The 21646-nt window shown below is 43.7% G+C and overlaps 1 protein-coding gene across 1 annotated transcript in view; it reads right to left on the reverse strand.

Moving 5' to 3' along the window:
* Window positions 1–17247, reverse strand: part of Aprt (adenine phosphoribosyltransferase) — a 161056-nt gene extending 143809 nt beyond the window's left edge. The window contains exon 1 of the mRNA XM_068383843.1: window positions 17093–17247. The gene's annotated coding sequence lies outside the window, so the exon portion shown is untranslated. The remainder of the gene's footprint in view (window positions 1–17092) is intronic.
* Between the last annotated feature and the right edge of the window lie 4399 nt (window positions 17248–21646).

The raw sequence follows: 21646 nt of genomic DNA on the forward strand, positions 1-21646 counted from the left end.
CCCCCTACAGGGGGGAGTCTGGGTAGACTCGAGGAAAAAACCCGAGGATTGTGAGTTCAGGGAACAATCTAGCAAACAGTTTGTATATTAGTGTCAACATATACGTAAAGCATAGTCTGTACTAGGATGGGATTGGTTTGGGCAGATTACTGTACCTCCCGGGTCTGTCATGAAGAGACGGACAGGTTTATATATGTGTAAGAAACCTTAAACAGTAAAATGAACAGTCTAGTACAACAAGATCTTACCTGTTTGCCTGGAACACCATGAATCTTAGTTCTGGTATTTACTTAAATATCAAAAGAGTCAAGGATGCTCTGACTTATACATTCAATGAAATATTTGGGGTGAAAGAGACGCAAATATTCGTTCTATTGTTTATTACAAAAATAGAAATCACGGTTGTAAACAATTACAATGTATGCTGAATAATTCTGCATAAAAGCATAAACAGTAATAACAGGATAAATAGGGTTTGCCTGAAAAGGAAAACATTAGCCACTCTAAGGGAAATATGAAGTTTTGCTATACAATCTGTTGTTACTAGGAACACTGTGCATATAAGTATGCCTAGCACTTGTGTCAGTTTATTATGCTTAATGTCACCTGTGTAGGGAGAACAGTCTATAGTGTTATCACTTAAACACAAAACTCAACACGATATGTCTTACGAGTCTATCATGTACACCCTTCACTATAAGTCCCTAATAGTGCACTGTTCTTCGCAGTAATCAAGCAGCGTGTTTTATCACACTGCCCGCCGCCACCACATGAAATTTAATTTCTTGTAATTGCTTCGCGTAGTGCTTGAAGAAGACCCTCAAGGACTTCCATCCAGTATAAGCACGAAGACTTTCAAACGACATCGTTTGGAAGAAATTCAGAGATGAGGCAACTTTCCTCGGATCATGACCTGCGGGTGTACTGTCTGGATCCGCTCTGCGAATGAAGTAGGTGATTTTCGCCCTAATCTGTTTCAAGGATAACGTTGAACCGGAAGTCTCTCCCCTGAAAAGCTGACCTCCCTTAAAGTCTGAAGTTCTACGAAGATAGACCTTTAGGCATTCCACTGGGCAGAGGGATGCTTCTTCCTTCAGAGGGCAGATTCTCCAGGGACCCCGCCTCTTAGTGGGCAGCTCATTCTTGGCGAGAAACGTCGGGTCCGGAAAGAGGTTCAGTTCTCCATTGTCTGTGAACTGAATGTGGCCATTATCCCTCGAGAGGGCCACTATTTCGCTAACTGGCTCCCGAGGCTAGTGCAAATAAGAATATCACCTTCTGGGTCAAGCCTTTCAGCGAGCAATCCTCATTGTTCAGGGTTGATGCTAAATGAAGAACTTTGTCTAAAGACCATGAAATGGGCTTAGGAGGAGCTGCGGGCCGAAGTTTTGCGCAGGCTTTAGGGATCTTGTTGAAGATTTCGTTGGAAAAGTCTACCTGGAAGGCGTAAAGTATTGGTCTGGCCAGGGCGGATTTACATGTAGTAATCGTATTGGCTGCTAAACCTTGTTCATGAAGATGGATGAAGAAGGACAAACAGAAGTCCGTAAAAATCTCCTTAGGTTTCTTTGCCTTGACAAAGGCCACCCATTTCTTCCAGGAAGACTCATATTGTCTTCTTGTTGACTTTGACTTGTATTCTTATAAGAAGTTAATACTGTCCCTAGAAATCCGAAACCGTTTCTTAACAGCTAAGGCGAGAAAATCATGAGATGAAGGTTCTGGGTTTTCACTGATGAAGCTGAGACAGTCAATTTCTGCACTTGCTGAGTCAGAACTGGGTCCGGCAACGGGATCAGTTTCAGGCGTAGTTCCGTTACCAGGGGGAACCAAACGCTGTTGGGCCACTTGTGGGACACTATTGCTGCCGTCCCCCGAAAGGATCTCAGTTTGTCAAGGACTTTCAGCAGAAGGTTGGTTGGAGGGAATAGGTAGATCTTGGACCATCTGTTCCAATCTATGGACATTGCATCCATTGCTTCCGCTAGAGGATCCTCGTATGGGGCTATATACCGGGGTAGCTTCTTCTTGTCGCTCGTTGCGAAGAGGTCTATCTGCAGTCCTGGGACTTTGCGTAAGATGAAGGAGAACGATCTTGCGTCTAGGGACCATTCTGACTCTATCGGTTTGGTTCTGGATAGAGCGTCCACTGTCACATTGCGGAACCCTTGAAGATGGACTGCTGACAAGTGCCATCTCTTCTTCTCCGCTAGGTGGAGGATGGCTAGTATCACTTGATTTATGTGAGGCGATCTCGAGCCCTGTCGATTTAGGCATCTCATTATGACTTCGCTGTCTAGAACCAGACGGATGTGGATTAAGCAGCGGAGTTTCAGTTTCTTTAGGGAAAGAAAAACTGCCATGGCTTCCAGAAAGTTGATGTGGAAGGTTTTGAAGAGGGGAGACCAGGTTCCTTGGACTTTCCGATGATGAGAGTGACCTCCCCACCCTTCCTTCGAGGCATCCGTGTGAACGGTGACTGACGGTGGAGGTGGTTGTAAGGGAACCTTGTTCTTTAGGTTCTTGGCGTGTGACCATGGCTGGAGTAGGGATCGCAGACGATTTGGTGTCGGTCTTTTTAGATCTCTTCGAGCGTTTGATGCGAATTTTCTCCAGACTCCTGATGCATCTTTTAATTGTGATCTCAATACTGGATCTGTCACTGAGGCAAACTGGAGAGACCTCAACACTCTCTCCTGTTGCCTTCTTGATATCCTTGCGAATCGAAGAAGGCTTCTGACAGATCCTGCTATCTCTTTCCTTTTCTTTGATGGAATGGAAAGGCAGTGGGACTGCAAGTTCCAGTGGACACCCAGCCACTGAAATTTCTGAGCTGGAGACAGACAGGATTTTTCCAAGTTGATCTTGAATCCCAAGTGTTCCAGGAACTGGATCACTTCCTTGTTGGCTTGCCTGCACTCTTCTTCGGATGCTGCCCACACCATCCAGTCGTCCAGGTAGGCTACCACCTGGATTCCTTTTAGGCGTAGTTGATGAATGACTGCATTCGCAAGCTTGGTGAATACCCTTGGAGCTATGTTTAGTCCGAAGGGCATGGCTCTGAAGACATACTGCCTTCTTTGTAGTTTGAATCCCAGGTATGGGGAAACTTGACGGCTGATCGGAACATGCCAGTACGCATCCGTCATGTCTATGGAGACTGTGTATGCCCGTTTGGGCAACAGGGTCCTGATGTGTTGAAGCTGTCAGCATTTTGAACTTGTAGTTCACTATGAACTTGTTGAGTGGTGACAAGTCCAGAATTACTCTGAGCTTTTCCGAGTCCTTCTTCGGAACACAAAATAGCCTTCCTTGGAATCTGACAGACTTCGCCTTCCTTATAACTCTTTTGCTCAAGAGTTCCTGAACATATCCTTCCAATATGGGGGTTGAGTGTTGAAAGAATTGAGGGAAGGTTGGTAGAGTTAAGCTCCAACTCCACCCTAGTCCGTTCTTGATTAGGCTGTGGGCCCAGGGATCGAAGGTCCAACGATCCCGGAAGTAGAAGTCTCTCCCTCCTACCGGTAGCATCTCACTTTGAGTGCTGGGAGGAGGATTTACCTCCTTGGCCACGTCCACCTCTGTTGCCCCTACCTCTGGAGGGGCGTCTGGAGGAACCTCGAAAGGATCCTCGAGACTTCGGCCGAAAGGTCGTAGACTGCCTTTCAAACACTTGGGTGAACACTGGTGACTGAGTCGCTAGTGTTTGGGGCACCAGTTGGAAGGTAGTGGGTGGTTGTGCCACCATCTGGGACACCGTGGCCACGGGAAGCTGCTGTTGTTGCTTAGGCCGAGAGGGCACTTTAGGTCGTTTTGATCTATTCTTCGGCTGGGGACCCTCGTCAGCTGAAGATTTCCTTTTGGAGGACAAGCCCCATTTAAAAAGAAGGTTTCTATTTTCAGTGGCAGCTTTGTACACGACCTCTTTGACCACTTCACTTGGGAAGAGGTCTTTTCCCCAGATGTTAGAAGCTATCAGCTTCCTGGGTTCGTGTCTCACCGCAGCCGAGGCGAACACGAACTCTCTGCAAGCCCTTTGGGTTTTAATAAAGTTGTACAAGTCTTTAGTTACTGTCGCCTGATGGGCTTTGGCGAAGACCATGTACATGTCCGGGGTATCTGGAATGCTTGCCATTGTCTCCAGACCAGTCTGCAGAGACAAGGAAGCGGCTAAGCGTTCTTTCATCTCCTGTTCCCTACGCAGGAGAAAGTCCGACAGCTTGGGGAGGTCTTCGACGAACTGACGTCCGGCAATATCTGCCTCCAGCTTCCCGACTGTGAAGGTGTTGTGGACATCCTTCCAGTCCGCATCGTCTGATGGGAAGGCAAGGGAGAAGGGTCTACACTCCTCCAGTGTAGGGCACGGTTTCCCTACCTCAACTGCCTTTAAGGCTGCCTTGAGCCCTTTGTCCATAAAGGGAAAGGCACATTTAGGATCAGCAATGGACGGGTGCTTCTTGCTGAGAGCCGGCACCTTAGAGCTAGTAAAGGCCCTCTCTTTTAAGGTGGTGGTATATAAGGCCTGAGCCTTAGAGAGTTCAAGGACAACAGATTCCTTCGGCTCTGTTTCCTCTCTGGATGCGGGTTCCGTCCTGAGACGGACATAGCAATCCGGGTAGTCCCCTTTGCTGGGCCAGAACTCAATTTCCACTACTGGGACATTGCCCAGTTTTTCTGAGAGGAAGATCTTTCTGCCCGACATGGGCATGTGCTCTGCGTACCTCCAGGGGTTAACGTCAGAGAAGGCGGAGAGATCTTTAACATTTAGCTTCTTCGGAGCTAAACGTGTCGCAACTAGTTGATGCATCTCAGTCCGAAGAGAGGCCTCCTTCTCGGACGATTTCTGTTGCATGTCCTGCACCATGGACAGCAACGAGTGCAAAGTACTCGTGATCGAATCTAGTTGGGGTGCAGTGGAGGAGGTAGAAGGCACCGGCTCATTCACTGTGGCCGATGACACCGAAATCGTTTCGGCTTTCTCAGTTTCTGGCTCAGGTGGAATGTCATCCGTCTGATCCAACTCCTCCACTAGGAGATTGTTCTTGGTCTCCTCTGAGACAACTGACATGTTGTCTTCTAGTTGGATGCTCTCTAAGGCATCCGAAACTTCAGATTCTACCGGAATCTGAACCAGGGGAATCTCAGGTTGAGCCTGGGGAATAACTGCATCCGAAGATGCCCTAGGGAAAAGACAAGACCTTATCTTTTCCTTAGGAAGGTATGGGCCAGAAGTATTCTTCTGGAAACCCCTGACCCATTTACGCAGCTTTTCCCTTGCTGCGTCCCTTGACTCAGTGGACTTTTGGTCATCAAAAGCCTCTCTTACCAGTTTTTCGCAAACGGTACATACCTGCGGGTCCCAAAACATGAGAGCCCCCTTGGTGACTGCGCAGCGAGCATGGGCCCTGCACATGTCGTGGCCGCAGAAGTTCTTACTGCGGACCCTGCAGAAGTTATTCCCGCACTCGAGATACTCCTCTTGTAAGGAAAGGAAAAGTCTATTAGTATTCGGTGAAATTCTCAAATTTCAACATACATATAATATCTTATATTAGCTTGGATAGGGTAAGCTATAAGTAGGAAAGACAACTACATGTGTTTCCTGTCCAGCCAATTGCTATGACCTCCTCCAATATTGAGAGTAGAATTCTTAAGAATTGCCAATCTTCCAGTTTCAATATTGGGGATTAAGGACAATTATGGATCATAACCATTAAAGGAAGAGAGAATCACTCTCTTATATGTGATGGTCTCACAATAGGCTGCCCATGAAGCACCTTGTAGGTTGGAAAAACTTTGGGCTACAGTACTGACTATTTGGTAACAAGTTGCCAGTCCTGTCAGGCCTGCCAGCACCTGCCGGGCAGGCCGGCATGTCTAGGCTATTGAAGGCAAATATTGTTTTCATAACAATGTGTGATAGGCCGCCGGCAATGGCTCTACGGCGGCGGCAGCGGCAGCGGCGGCTCTGCCGGCAACAGTGGTTCTGCCGGCCGGCAGCCGAGGATCCTTCCATCAAGGGGACCCAGCGGCAGTTGGCAGCTGATGACCAGGTAGGGGTTGCCAGCTGCTGGCCGGCAACTCAGCAGCCGGCAGTCGGTTTCTGAATGTCCAATGTCTTTGGGTTGTCGGTCAACTATGTTCCCAACAAGCGGCGGCAGGGCAACTGCCGGCCGGCAGACAATGGCCATGGCCCAGTAAGAAAGTATGAGAAAAAGGAAAGGATGGAGGAAGGGAAGGGCTCAGCTTTGCCGACCTGCATCCGGAATGAGGGTTCAAGTGGAAGGGGGAATGAAATTCGGGCTTCCACCCAACCATATCCCAATCATAAGGGCTATGGAAGGCAGTACAAGGGAGGACCGATGAACACTCTAAAGAATATGAGGATACCCGCCGGCAGCCGGCTTGGCCGGCGGCAGACGGGGAACCTCAGGCCAGTCCTACAAGAACCCTAGGGTCAATGTAGAACGACGGCCAGTAGGGTGTTGGATCATTCAATACGAAAGAGATAGCGGGGAGGGGGTAGGTGTCCTATAGGTAAGGTAATGCCAGAAGGCACTACCTAACCTAAAGGATTCTGGTCTCATGAAGTAACCTCAGGTAGGGGAAATCCTTTCCCCAGGTTGGGTTAGTCAAGGGAGAGGATGTCTGTAGGACACCAACTCACAGGAGAGCAGAATCTCGTACTAGAGGCCCTAGGCAGTGAAGAAATCCTTTCTTCAGCCTAGGGTCTACCAGCACAGGACTGTCTGCTAGGCCAGGGAAGGGGGAATTGTCATACAAAACCCCCAAGTATGGCCTAGGGAGGTCTAGCCTCCTGAAAGAGCAGCTTAACCTGACATGGGAAATCATTTCACCAAGACAGGGAGATGCCTAACACAGACTGATACTCTGATGTCCCGTCCTAAACTCAAAACCGACTCAGTGGTTAGGAGAAAGAAAACGAAACGTCTCAGTAAAACTTTGCCAGAACTCTGTTCACAGCAAAGAAAACTGAGAATAGCCTAGGCTAATCAGAGGGAAGGGGATTGCTCTTAAATCTCCTAAGAGATTGGTATTAACTTAGAAGGTCTAGGAGGTGTCAGTCTCCCCTTAAAAGTCAAAACAAGAGCAATGGGGACATGTATGAAAGTATACTAAAGCCCCTAGGCTAGTAGCCTAGGAGCATTGAGAATCGATCACCGAAACTCTCTGAATACTATCTTGGAAGAGGAAAGCATAATTAAGTAATATCAAAAATGTGTAAAATATTGCCTGTGCTTCAATAAAACTTTACCAGGAAGGTTATATCATGCATGAAGTGTGAGGGTGCCTAGGCTAGGAAGCCTAGCACTCGTGAGGCTCAATCATAAATAGCCAAATTCACGAGAACAATGACATAATATAAGAATCCCTAGCTAAATATCTAAATAGCTAAGGTTGTTAAAGCGTAAAAATGCCGGGAAAGGGTCGTTCTGGCTAACTAAATGAACAGAAGAACGACCGCGACACTGACGCCATCCGGCTGGCAACAGCTCTTGTTACGTTAATTGCGATCTCAATCGAAAGGCAAAACTGGCAAGAGCTTACATTTACACAAGATAAAGATACTACTTAACTTTCCAGAAGCTGATGAGGCTGGGAAAGACATCATAGCGTCCAAAATACTCCAAAATAGCACGAGAGAACAGGGAAAAACACCGGTCTAGCGAAGCTACAAGAGAAAGAATGACGGTGGCGCCTCGCGGTGGCGGATAGGCGCACTATTTGCAGACCAGTAGGGATCGTCGAGAGCGATGTCTCTGGAACGACTCTCCTTATTCTTGCCTCTCTTTCCCCTCGAAGTGAAACCTCTATTGGGGGCGTAGATAGCCATGAGACGTGTCAAGAATACGTCCTCTGATTTTACACGATATCCCTTCATAAAATTTTAAGGGATATTCGCTCCAGGAGTTAGAATTCTGGATACCTTTGGTAAATTCTCTGGGATATATCACTGTAGGTCAAATATACCTAGGAAGCTACCTTCGAAGGAACTTCCATCAGGACATGGCCTGAGCCAAAAAATAGTTATTGTATTCAGTAGGGTACAGTTGGACACAGGAGTCCCTGACACACTTCGCTCCAAGGAAGTGCACCATATCCCACACACCCTTACTTCTTGTATAGTAACCAAACAGATAGTGTAGGAAGACATGCCAGAGGTAGTGGGCGGGGATAAACACAGGAACTCGCCATGCAGTAAGAGCGTAGCTGGATGCAGTTCTTCAGAGTGAGGTGTGCCAGGAATTTCTGTGTCCAACCGTCCCTTGCATGACTCATCATTCATATCATTACCCTTTGTTTATTCATACCGTATTCACAAGACAGTCTATTTCTTGGAATTTACATTTGAAGTGCAAATTAATTTTCAGCTAAAATCATCTCAATACTTTGACCATAGAGAGGTGCTTTCTACCAGGGACATTTTTTAATTACTGTTTTTACCTCAAAATCTATACATTTATCTACTGAGTGTGTCGGGAATTTTCGAACTGGCCATTCGAAAGTCCCGCCATTTGACTTCATGAACGTTTCGTCAAATGAGGGCAAGGCTGGGGATCTCGCGGGCGAAAGACTAAGGTTTGATACACGACTGTATTGGGACCTAAATCTTAACCACCTGGTGGGGAAGGAGCGAGTGTTATGGAAATTGTCTGTTTATAATACATCAATGATGAATCTAACGTAAAATTGAGGCAACATGACAAAAATGTCTTATGTATGTGTTTAGTGTCAATGACTTTCTAAGTCATTGGATATGGACAAATTCTGGCCCTCAGCCGAAGCCTTAAGCCTTCCCTTGTATTTAAAGAAAAGCCTTAACTGTTTTACGATCCTGTAGTAAATGAAAAGACATTGTCAAACCCCTTGCAAATAAATAAACTAAGATTTCCCTCCACTTTGCTAAGGAAACTTTAGTTAACGCGGGAAAACGAAGTTTTCTTCGTAGCTGCCGACCCTCACTCGGTCTCTGCTTCATCATCCCCCCTAAAGATAAGTCATTTATTAAGTTGTTCTCTTCTCTCTACCACGTGTACCAGGTTGGTTGTAGTATAAGTTTGTGTGCAAGACATGTAGTTTTTATATCGCAGTTTAATGTAGAGATCCTTGTGATTGGGGATCTGAATCTTGAGTTAATTAAGAATAGGGATATTTGGTGTGTGATTCGTTGTGTATTGAATTCGAATTGTCACTATTTTCAGTTTGTTAATGAGTCCGGTGTGGACTTTGTGCTTGAAGAGCACGTGTTACATTACCAAGAGTCAGCCTTGTTTTTCATTAAGTCTTGTGAATGCTTAAGGATGTTGTTTGTCTTGTATCAGAGTTTCTTTTTATAATAAAATTGTAAATCTTATCGCCGTATTTTAGTTAACTCCTGGAAGGTTTTGGGAATCTCGCCTCTTCAAGGCCTTGTGATCCGCCCAGTACATCGGGCAGATTTAATAAACTGGTGAAAATCACAACATTTGGTCCTTCGAACCGGATCGCAAGCGCTTCCCAGAGCCGGACAGGACTAATTTAAAATATGAGCTTTTGAGAGAGAGAGAGAGAGAGAGAGAGAGAGAGAGAGAGAGAGAGAGAGAGAGAGAGAGAGAGAGAGAGACGAACAATTAAGGTCCTCAACGTCCCGATGTGCGATCGACCACGTGGGTTAGTTTTTTTTGAGTCCCTTCCTAACGTAAAATTACTTTTCTTTCCTTGCTTTGCCAACCCCTCCCCCAAACGTAAAGTAAAGTTAATTAAGATGGCGGTGGCCACGATCGCGCACATCGCAAAGAGCGCTATTAGAGACCTATTCTGAGTCTGTTTACCAGAATTTGGTAACGGAGTTGCAGGTAGAGGTCCGACAGCTAAGAGAGCTATACAAAACCCAGTGTGTGAAACTAGAATCTAGTATTGAAGCCCGAATCAGGCACACGTTGGGCGAAGCTACACACGCTTCTACCCTACTGTATAATAGGATAGACAAAATGAAAAGCACTTCAACGGGGAATGTTGCCCTCCCCAGGTTGAAGCCGCTGCCTCTCCCCACGTTTGAAGGGGAAGTGCAAGAGTACGCATCGTACCGTGAGCTCTTCACAATCCACGTGGATCGAAGAGCGGATTTAGACGAAGTGTCTAAATTTACTTATTTATTGGGGACGTTAGGCAAAGAGCCACTTAGAATCATAAAATCTCTAAGTGTAACCGCCGCGAACTATAGTGTAGCATTAGACCTTCTAGATAAGCAGTATGGCAACGTGCACCAGACACTCGTGATTCTGCACCGTAAATTAGCCAACATCTTTGTGCCGTCACTAAACCCAGTAGAACTCAAAAGGTTCCGCTTTGAGTTGACCATCATAATCGAACAAATCAAAAGACTGAGTACCAATGACATAGGCCAGGGCATGGTCATGAGCCTCATAAATCAAAAATTATCTGAGGAAAAGCTCTACCGCAAAGTGGTCGAGCATTTGAGAAAATGTGACTATACGTTGGACGAGTTTTTTGAGGCAATAGACTTTATTGTGAGAATGCTAGAAGACGATACGTTGCAGAGAGGTGACAGTCTTGAGAGTGACAAAAGACCAGACAGTAGTGTAAGACCGAAAACCCATCCCATCCACAATAATTCCTGCCCATTTTGTAGCGAACGGCACCCGCCTCACGGATGTCGCCAAGTGACTGACGTAGCTGCCAGACGTCGCATTTTGCTGAAAAGGGGTCTTTGTTTTAATTGTATGAAATCAGGTCACCGTAGTGACAAATGTCCCGTCTCAAATTCCTGTAGAAACTGTAATGCTAAGCACCACACTGCAATTTGCGATGCGGGTAGACTACCGCAATCGATCCCTAGTCATAGTAGTAGTCAAACAACGACGTCCCGCCCCATAGTGAATGCGACGCCTCAGCAGCCCGAAACTTCCCCCCGACCACCCAAGAATAAAGTAGAGGCTAAACCATGCACAAGCGCAAAGATCGCGCAGAGGTCTGATGTGGACCTGCCATGCACTATCTTGCCAACAGCCATGGCAGGTATCCAACAAAAGCAAGGTAGTAAGCTAGTCCGCCTATTCCTCGACTCAGGAAGCCAGAGGAGCTTCATCTCAGCAAAAATTGCCCGTCAATTAGGCCTACCGGTGGTAGGACGAGTATCCTTAAATATAGCTCCGTTTGGTTCAGAGGAAATAAGCGGACAATACGATGTAGTAAGTTGCAGGGTTGAAATGGGCAAAAGAATCGTGCGTATGAAACTAGTAGCACATGAGAGCGTACACGTCCTGATACATAATGCTGCTTATGGTAAAGTCAGACAGCATCTGTTGACCAAGGGCGTCACGTTAGCCGATCCAGCCAACAAGTCGGATGTGTTGAAGAATGTCCACGTATTAGTAGGGGCTGACTACTTTAGTTATTTTGTAATAGGCGTGGAGAGAGTGGATGGGATCAATCTCTTCCTGACGCATGATGGCATGTCGCCATATGGGAAGGTGCCGCAGTGGCTACTGCAAGGGGAGAGGATTGAGCAGGTGAGAACGTTGAGAGTGTGCAGAATTACGAGCGAGCCATATCTGTGTGATGTAGATGAGTGGAGGCGTTTGGACCGTGTTGGCATCGCCCCATCTGAGCAATGCACTGTTCGCGAGGCCGAGGCCATGCGAAAGGTATTGCAAAGCGTTGTGAGAAAACCTGAGGGATATCAGGTTAGCCTACCATTCGGGTCGGATGCTAGGCCAGAAACAAATTATCGTAACGCTGTGGCGCAGTTAGAGTCGTTGCAGACCAAATTCAGAAAGGATAGGAAATATTTTGAACAATATCAGGGAGTGATAGACAAATATATCGAAGCAGGTTTTATATCTGATGTGAAAGATCCCATAGTGGAAGGTTATTACATGCCACACTTTGGAGTCAGGAAAGACAGCCGTACCACCCCCCTTAGAATCGTGTTCAATGCCTCAGCAAAGTCAAAGGGTTGTAAGTCATTGAATGAATGTCTCTTACCTGGGCCCAATTTGGTAGAGTTAGCATACAATTTAATCATAAGATTTAGGTTGAACCGATATGCCATGTTAGCCGACATAAGTAAAGCATTCCATCGTGTTTTGTTAGATCCTCGTGATGCCAAATACACACGATTTCTGTGGCGCGAGGCAGCTGGTCGAGCGCTTACCTTCGTCTTTAGAGTCGTGGTGTTCGGCATCACAGCAAGTCCATTTTTGCTACAACAGATATTAAATTGTCATTTTAAAGAGGAAGGCCGGCCAGATTTGGTAAAATCCTTTTATGTCGATAACTATCTGGCCACATTTGAGGATTTAGAACATATGAGGCAAGAGCATGAGTCTGTTAATAACATCTTAAAGGGGGCGGGTATGCCTTTGGAAGGGTGGGCAACCAATCACTTGGCCTTCGATAGTGAGAGACAGTGGAGTGAGCCTGTGAGTGTGAACGTGCTCGGGCTGCGATGGGCCCGGGACGTAGACAAATTGTGTGTGAAGGCAAGTAAGGGGATTAGTGAATTGGTGGAGGGATGGGTGCCTACGAAGCGTAGGGTACTTTCCCTGTTGGTCTCGATTTACGATCCAATAGGTTTGATCAGCCCATTATTTGTAAAGGGAAAACTTTTCCTCCAACAACTATGGGAGGATAATGTAGGTTGGGATGACGTGTTAGGAGGAGAAAAGGCTAAAGAGGCAAGTGAATTGTTGAATGATTTGAAAGCGGTGAGCGACATCACCTTTCAAAGATCGATAGGTAAAAAGGGTTTAGAACTACATGTGTTCACCGATGCCAGCAGTAAGGCATATGGAGCAGTGGCATACACCAGGGACGATTGCAATCGGGTAAGACTAATAACCAGTAAAATGAGGATCACTCCAAAAGGGATGAGCAAACTGACGATCCCCAAGCTAGAGCTGCTGGCCTTGTTGCTAGGCAGCAGATTAGCAAGAACTCTCAAGGATCTGATCGAGCCACGAGAAATAGTAATGTGGACTGACAGCAAGGTAACGTTGGCATGGGTAGCATCTCCCGATGCCAGGTCTCATAAAAATGTGTTTGTTTCTAACAGAGTGGCCGAGATTGTTTTTATTCAGCAGGTTTGTAGCTTCAGTCTGAACCATGTCCCTAGTCATCAGAACCCTGCCGATATCCTATCCAGAGGTGCAACGACTCGACAATTGCAAGTTAACTCCCTGTGGAGGAACGGTCCAGAATTCCTCAGGACCACGGGAAAGCCTGTTCCTTGCAAGGAGGAAGATCCGCTACATCAAACTCACGTAGTAGCGGCGGTACAAGAGTTAAGGGAGGAGATGTGTCCTACCCTCCCAGGCGAGATTTGGGACATCCTGAAAAGGGAAGTAGGGTTCCAATTCTTGTTGAGAGTAGTCAGACTAATTTTAAAGTTTGCAAAAATAGAACGGAATCCGTTCAGTATTGTTGTTCTGGTAGAGCAGAAACATTACTTGCCTTCAGTTTATGCTTACTTGGAGGGCGGAGTCAGACCCCCTCGTAAAGTTCTCAATTTAGTAAGACAGTTGAATTTAGTAATGAAAGATACTCATTTGTACTAGAGGATGAGTGTCCAAGTTAGAAGAAATTAATCAGTTAATTCTCTTGCCAGCCAAAGGGCGTTTAGTTAGGGTTTATTTAAAATATTTACACCGTTTGCATTTACACTGTGGTGTGAATACTCTAATGGGTATCTTTCGACAGAAATGTTGGGCGGCGGGTCTGCGTTCTATTGCCAAGCGGGTGGTAAAGGAATGTATGGAGTGTTGGCGCGCCTTCCAGTCTTCGTCGAAACAGCCACCACCACCCCCCCTACCGAAGGAAAGAACAACCCTCGAGAAACCCTTTACAGCAGTTGGAGTGGACCACACAGCAGCCATACAAACTGAAACGCAGCCAGGGTACATCCTGATTGTAACGTGTATGGCCAGTAGGGCCGTGTATCTCGACTTTTGTCCCTCCTTGGAAGCGGAAGAATTCGTCTTGGCTTTAAGGCGATTCTGCGCAACGCATGGCGCCCCCCAATACATCACCTCTGATAATCACCAGACGTTCAAAACCGCCAGCCACCTCCTGCAAGGACTCTACGAAGAAGATGAAGTTCAGCAGTTCCTGAGGAGAACGGGAATACAATGGAGGTTTCAGACGCCCAGAGCACCTTGGAAGGGTGGATTCTTCGAGCGGCTGATAGGGGTGACGAAGCGAACCCTCCAAATAGCCCTCGGCCAAAAGTATCTACCGAACGCCCACGTATTAACACTGGTGAAAGAAGCAGAAGCCGTAGTGAATAATCGCCCGCTTATGTACAGCGGCGACGGATGCGAGGATGAAGTCCTCACCCCTTCCCATTTGTTAAGAGGACACCCAGTCCTCCTCATGGCACCGCTCTTACCGGACGAGCACCTCAACACGACCTTCACCTCCCGGGGGCTACGTGATCGTTATTTGAAACTAACAGACTCTTTAAAGGCATTCCGCGAGAGGTGGAGAAAGGAATATTTGAGTGCCCTGAGAGCCCGACACGACTGTCAGTCCGGGGAACCCTCCAAGCTGCACCCTGGAGACGTCGTGTTGGTAAAACAAGAACATCAGAGAAGAGCTACGTGGCCCCTTGGACGTGTTGTAGAAACTTATCCGGACGACGACGGCGTCGTACGTTCGGCCAAAGTGTTGTTTGAGGGTGTCGAGTCACAGCGAGCTGTTAGCCATCTGGTTCCCCTGAAAATTACCCCCTCTGTGGATGATGATGGAGACGGAGACGACGACGATGGAAAAGAGGATGTGTACAGTTCGACAGGCGGAATGCCAGGGATTGTGGAGACGTCTGGGGACAACCAGGAAATGGCTCCGGCTGCGACATCCCAACAACTGGCCACAGAGACCTTCGACAGTGACACTAATGACGAGAACAATACGTTAGTGCGAACAGTGAAGGTGAAAAGGAATCGAAGCAGACGAACGTTAAAAAACGTTCTGCACGCCCATTGAGAAGGGCGGCCGCGAAGCAACGAGAAATGATGGACCGTCTGCTAAAGGGTGACAGTCTATGAAATGTAGCTGCAAAACAGTAAGTGAGAGAGGGAGTGTCTCCCTGGTAGGTAGGGAGGGTGAAGTGAGAACGTTTGTAAGTGGCATGAATCCACGGAGATTTGAAGTGCGTAGGTGTGGGGAACGGGGACGGGATAGTCTCTCGTACTTACGAAACGAGCGTTGTACAGAGCCAGGCCCCTCCCTCTTGTTCCCCTAAGGTGGTAGCCCACATGTGGCAGTGTGAAAAGTGATTTGATTAATGTAAGAGGGCAGGTTGCCTTCTGGTGGAAATGCATGATTATATTCTGTGTATGAATACATTTTTTCTCTGTTGTATACATATATGCCGAAAGTGAATATTTTAGGCCCATTGCCTAATTGCTTTTCCAATTTTTCATAATTATATTCTGTATGTGAATTCATTTTTTTCTTTCTCTTCGTATATATGTATATGATAACTGATTTCTAGGCCCATTGCCTAAACTGCCCTTACATTTACATGATTGCATTTATTATTTGGGTACAAATGTTTTAGTGTTCTTTGTAAACCTGTGAACTAATTGCCCTGGGGTAACATTGTTGTTTATGAACAATGTGTATGCTGTTAGAGTCGTTGCGGAGCGCTACGCAACGAGCCGAACAGAGTTAAGGAGTGATTACTCCCCCCCCCCCCCCCCCCGAGTCCAGTCTTGCCTGATTTACTGACATTTTGACGCCCCTTATCTCGGGTGTGGAGGTTGTCGGGAATTTTCGAACTGGCCATACGAAAGTCCCGCCATTTGACTTCATGAAGTTTCGTCAAATGAGGGCAAGGCTGGGGGATCTCGCGGGCGAAAGACTAAGGTTTGATACACGACTGTATTGGGACCTAAATCTTAACCACCTGGTGGGGAAGGAGCGAGTGTTATGGAAATTGTCTGTTTATAATATATCAATGATGAATCTAACGTAAAATTGAGGCAACATGCCAAAAATGTCTTATGTATGTGTTTAGTGTCAATGACTTTCTAAGTCATTGGATATGGACAAATTCTGGCCCTCAGCTGAAGCCTTAAGCCTTCCCTTGTATTTAAAGAAAAGCCTTAACTGTTTTATGATCCTGTAGTAAATGAAAAGACATTGTCAAACCCCTTGCAAATAAATAAACTAAGATTTCCCTCCACTTTGCTAAGGAAACTTTAGTTAACGAGGGAAAACGAAGTTTTCTTCGAAGCTGCCGACCCTCACTCGGTCTCTTTGATTCATCGTCCCCCCTAAAGATAAGTCATTTATTAAGTTGTTCTCTTCTCTCTACCACGTGTACCAGGTTGGTTGTAGTATAAGTTTGTGTGCAAGACATGTAGTTTTTATATCGCAGTTAAATGTAGAGATCCTTGTGATTGGGGATCTGAATCCTGAGTTAAATAAGAATAGGGATATTTGGTGTGTGATTCGTTGTGTATTGAATTCGAATTGTCACTATTTTCAGTTTGTTAATGAGTCCGGTGTGGACTTTGTGCTTGAAGAGCACGTGTTACATTACCAAGAGTCAGCCTTGTTTTTCATTAAGTCTTGTGAATGCTTAAGGATGTTGTTTGTCTTGTATCAGTTTATTTTTATAATAAAATTGTAAATTTTATCGCCGTATTTTAGTTAAATCCTGGAAGGTTTTGGGAATCTCGCCTCTTCAAGGCCTTGCGATCCGCCCAGTACATCGGGCAGATTTAATAAACTGGTGAAAATAACAACACAGTGGATAAGACCAGACAATATCAATATTGCACCAGTTTCATGTAGAGATAAATTTTAGCTAGTTTTACATGATCAGATGTAACTTGTCATAAAATTTTCTGTATAGTGTATTCTACTTTTGAAGATTTAATTATACTTTGGAAAAAAAGTTAACAATAGAATGGTAAGGATATGGCTCCTAAGTTAGGTTAGGCGGTGTTCTTGTTTATGTACCTTTTAAAATGTGTTTTCAGTCATAACTTATGAAATTTTACACCAGATCTGACCCAACGAACTACAAAACCTCCGTAGTCTTTGCCAAAATCAAACTTACCTTCAATACCACAAACCCGGGTCGATTCTTACACTTTTCCACGTGCACTAAAGCAGTCAAGGACTCTCCGACAGCGGCCAGCCAAGAAGTAGTATTAGTAAACAGTCATCTATGGTAAACAGTACTCTTCTTCCATTTCTCGTTGAAATAATATCTTTCATTTTGAGATTCAACCTGTCATATATTGATGTATTATTATCATTTTACTATTGAATATGAAATTTTTATTCCTTATTTTGTTTGCATTATAAATGATTGAAACCTCTTCCGTGGATTCCAGTACTCTCGTGCCCTTGCGTCATCTACAGCATATTTTTACGATGTTTTAGGATTCCTTACTTTTATAGTCTGCCGACCTGAGGTTCGCCAATGGCAATTTGTTTTATGTGTTATTTTCAACTTAAAGTCAGTATTGACGATAACTTTAGTTTTACGCTAACACAAACTCTTCGGACATATAATACAACCGCTTCCAAGTGACATTGTGACCTGTCTTTTATACCCTGCAAAAATATTCTTTGAACGAATCCTCATCGTTTCTACTTCTAGAATTAATAAAAGCAAACTCTCTCTTGATCATATGTTCTAGCATTATTTCTTTCGTATGTTTAACAAAGCTGCAATTTGTGAATAACGCCTGAATGTTTTATCACTATATGACAATTATTTTTTTTTTTTCAAATGAAACCCTAACTTTAAAAGCAATTTAGTGATTTGCTTTGATACTTTAAAAGTTGTTTAACTTTTAATCTGGAATTAGTTTTCCATTTTCTTTATTATACATGGGTTATCACAAAAATGAATTATTAAGAAAAATAAATAAATTATGGTATAAACAACTATTTTATGAACAACAGTTGCTACAAAAGAAAAAAAAAACAAAAACATTGAGACTAATTTTGTCGAAATTGATAGCAAATACGAATTAAAAACTCTTGAGGATATATTGTAAGGATAGTAATATTGTAACATTTAACCTTAGTTTATTACTCTAAAGAATGTTGGCAGTGATGAAAATAAAATAAGTGGAGTTAATAACGATTTATTAAATAATTTAGTTAACAAATATGTTACATTAATATACTTGAATTTGTATCGTTTACTTAATCCTATAATAATTAGTTCCAATTAACAGTAATTAACATAAATTTGTCGTAGGCTAAAGTAAATCAATAAAACAAAATATTTAACATTTATATGAGACAGGTTTTAATTGCAACCAGGTGTATTATAGCTATCCCTAAAGCCCTGTCCACACGATCGAGCATGTCCGACGGGCAAACAGTGATACCAGACCACAATAGTTAGTAAGAATGAGGGTTAATGACGTCAGAAGCAGGAAAACCACAGGCAGGGATCTGGCATCATACAGTGTTGCCAAATCCATGCCTTTAGTTTTCCTGCTTCTGACGTCACCAACCCTCATTTTCACTAACTATTGTGGCCTGGTATCACTGTTTGCCCGTCGGGCATGCTCGATCGTGTGGACAGGGCTTAACACCAGTACAACAGGTTCGATCATTTTCAGATTATATTGCCTCGTTTGTTCCATTTGGCAATGACAACTTGAGCATCTGTGTCCAATAATTGGTTTACAGAAGAGCTATGGTTGTCTGAAAGCCTTAGAAAGCTTTATAATTACGTTGCATAGATCCTGCAACGTTGAAATATTTTGTAAACTTCCTAAAACTAGACGTCTCCATGGCTGAATGTCTCAGTCATGAGCTTACAGATCTACAAAATCATTAGACAATCATGGAAGTTTCGAAATGGACATAAGACATTGCTGCAGAAACTTGTAGAGATGTTTGCATAAGGTATAATTCATGCAAAATAGTTGGAAATAAGGGAATACAACTAAAAAGGTTCAAAGGATATGCAGTGGCCGGCTACTGCATGACAGGAATATAAAATTCAATAAAAGACAGTCAACACAACACAAACAGTGATCCATAACAATGTTAGAATAGATTTCTCTTGAAGAATGTTTCGTCATAAGCATGCAAAGCTGAATAAAGTTAACCAATACATTTAAGAACTTGGAGTAATGCATTGATATTAAAAGAACTTCAGGTTTGCCAAGATTCTGAAGTAAAGTAAACCGTGCGAGAAGATTTATCGAAGAAAATTACACTTAAGAGTGATTATTCTCTAAAACAAAATTCTAGATAAAAATCCTTATATTGTTCATGAACTATGCACTATCCATTTTTGCGGACTACGTATTTAGGTGTCAAAAAACGACCTTTCTTATAGAGAATGTTTGATTTTGGGAAGAAATACAAAGATTGGGCATCAAGATGGAAGATTGGAAGCGGAACTGAAGTAAAGTAGAAATTGGGTGCAGGTATGGGATGAAGAGGTAGGGTGAGGTGTAGCTAGGGGACGAATGAGTAGGGTGAGGTGTAGCTAGGGGACGAATGAGTAGGCTGAGGTGTAGCTAGGGGATGGAGGGGTAGGTTATGGTGCAGCTAGTGTACGAATGGGTAGGCTGAGGTGTAGCTAGGGTATGGAGGGGTAGGCTGAGGTGTAACTTGGGGATGAAGGGGTAGTCTGTGGTGCAGCTACGGGATGGAGGGGTAGGCTATGGTGCCGCTAGGGGACGAATGGGTAGGCTGAGGTGTAACTAGGGGATGGAGGGGTAGTCTGTGGTGCAGCTACAGGATGGAGGGGTACGCTGTGGTGCAGCTAATGGGATGGAGGGGTAGGCTGTGGTGTAGCTAGGGAACAAAGGGGTAGGCTGAGGTGTAGCTACAGGATGGAGGGGTAGACTGTGGTGCAGCTAGGGGATGCTGGGGTAGGCTGTGGTCAAACTATGGAATAGAGGGGTAGGCTGTGGTGCGGCTAGGGACGAAGAAGTAGGCTGTGGTGCGGCTAGGGGACAAAGGAGTAGGTTGCAGCGCTGCTAGAGAACAGACGGGTGGTCTGTGCTGCAACTATGGGATAAAAGGGTAGGTTGTGGTGCAGCTAGGGAATGGAGGAGTATGATGTAGTGGAGCTCACCTACAGGACAGAGGGGTAGGCTGCAGCAAAGACCCTTCAGTAACATCTACTGTGCACTGGGTGAGATGCACTGGTGACAATTGCCCACTAAGGAGTTTGGGGGAATAGAATTCATCAACTTAATTAAAACTTTTGAAATTCAATTAATCATCTTACATTATGTTGCTAGACAAGTCGTATAAAGGAACAATCAGAAGGGTTGATTGAAGTTAGAAATCACCTATTTTGCCAAGGCTAATCTGTTGATTTCATTAAGAAAATAGTACATAGAGGTCTTTGGCATCGAGGAAGGTCAATTTCAAGAGTAGAGTCCTCATTTACTATCCTATTCCACCTAAGCTTTATACGTTGAGGTGAATTAAAAATCATCCCAAAAACAACAATAATCTGATAAGGCAAAGTTTGGATTCAGAGTTTTAGCAAAATAATCAGAGGTGTAACTTCAAGAGCTTCATCTTTGCATTTTATAACATTTGAACCAAACTTACTACTCTAAATGACGCATATACTGGTACAAATCATAAAACACGAATGATTACATTATTGTATGTACGGTTTCATTTGTATTTACATTTAAACTTACATAGTGCATTTACTGTATAAGTGCATTCATGCATATACACTAAAGCGAGACGCAATGCATATTTACTTGAATAGTATGTACATGCATCTATATACAATTATTTAACAGTAGAACCCTTTGCTGGTAAAACATCAGCTGGACTGAAATATGTAAATAGAAGTGGCTGATTTTTAAAAACTGAAATCTTTAACAAGAACCCACATATAAAGTAAAGTATAGAAAAATGTTGTACAGGGAAAAAGCAATATACATGCACACCATATATATATACATATATATATATATATATATATATATATATATATATATATATATATATATGTATATACTGTATATATATATATATATATATATATATATATATATATATATATATATATATATATATATATATATATACAGTATATATATATATATATATATATATATATATATATATATACTGTATATATATATATATATATATATATATATATATATATATATATATATATATATATATATATATATATATATATATATACATATACATGTACATATGTAAATTTAAAGTCTCGTCTTAGAAAAATAAATGAACCTAATTCAATTAGTCTTTGGAGAAAATATTCAAACAATGTAATCAAATATAATCAAAGTTGTGTGCTTATCAGTATTTCTATTAGGTTGATCAGTTAAGCTATGGTGTAATAGATTGCTGCTCAGTGCTTACTTATTACTGTATGAAGTAGGTTCTTAAGATAGTTTATCTTAATGTAATATCAAAAGCGTGAGGGTACACCCAGGCACACCATTCTATCTGTTTCCTTATTTCCTTTCCTCACTGGGCTATTTTTTCCTGTTGGAGCCCTTGGGCTTATAGCATCTTGCTTTTCCAACTAGGGTTCTAGCTTAGATGATAATAATAATAATAATAATAATAATAATAATAATAATAATAATATTTTCCAACTAGGGTTCTAGCTTAGCTA

Source organism: Palaemon carinicauda, chromosome 1 (assembly GCF_036898095.1).
Source record: "Palaemon carinicauda isolate YSFRI2023 chromosome 1, ASM3689809v2, whole genome shotgun sequence".
Classification (NCBI taxonomy): Eukaryota; Metazoa; Arthropoda; class Malacostraca; order Decapoda; family Palaemonidae; genus Palaemon; species Palaemon carinicauda.